We start from the raw sequence: 511 nt of genomic DNA, 5'->3' as shown, positions 1-511 counted from the left end.
CCAGGGCTGTGAGCCTTTGCTTGGCAGTCTCCAAGGCCTCAGGTATGGACAGTGTGTTGTAATTCATAGGTACCCATCTAAGGGTACCCAGGTGTCCATCTTGCTCATGATCTTCAATCTCAGGTCAGCTGCTCTTGAATTAAGCTCATCTGGGCTTGTTATTGGGGCTTGGTACCCAATCTCTAATTGTGGGGGTGACGATGATGATATCTCCCCCCTGACCTGTTGTCCTGGCTCCCCCTTGCTGGAGCATTTGTGTTGTACCTCGTCAATCTCTAGTTGTGATAGCAGGTGCTTCTTGTGGATGTTATAGCACTGAGCTACTAGTTGTTTCGATATTAGTGTAGATGCTGGGTTTCGAAGTATACATAGGTCCCACATCCTCCGCATGTAACCCCTCTCACTGGGATTACTTGTGTAGTAGCATTCCAATAGTTCCCTGTTCTCCTCTCTTGTCCATGAATGTCTTGTATACACACACACACATACATATATACACATACATATGTGT

Source organism: Monopterus albus, unplaced genomic scaffold, assembly GCF_001952655.1.
Source record: "Monopterus albus unplaced genomic scaffold, M_albus_1.0 scaffold31.1, whole genome shotgun sequence".
Classification (NCBI taxonomy): domain Eukaryota; kingdom Metazoa; phylum Chordata; class Actinopteri; order Synbranchiformes; family Synbranchidae; genus Monopterus; species Monopterus albus.
The sequence above is the reverse complement of the archived record's forward strand: the minus strand, read 5'-3'. Positions refer to the sequence as shown.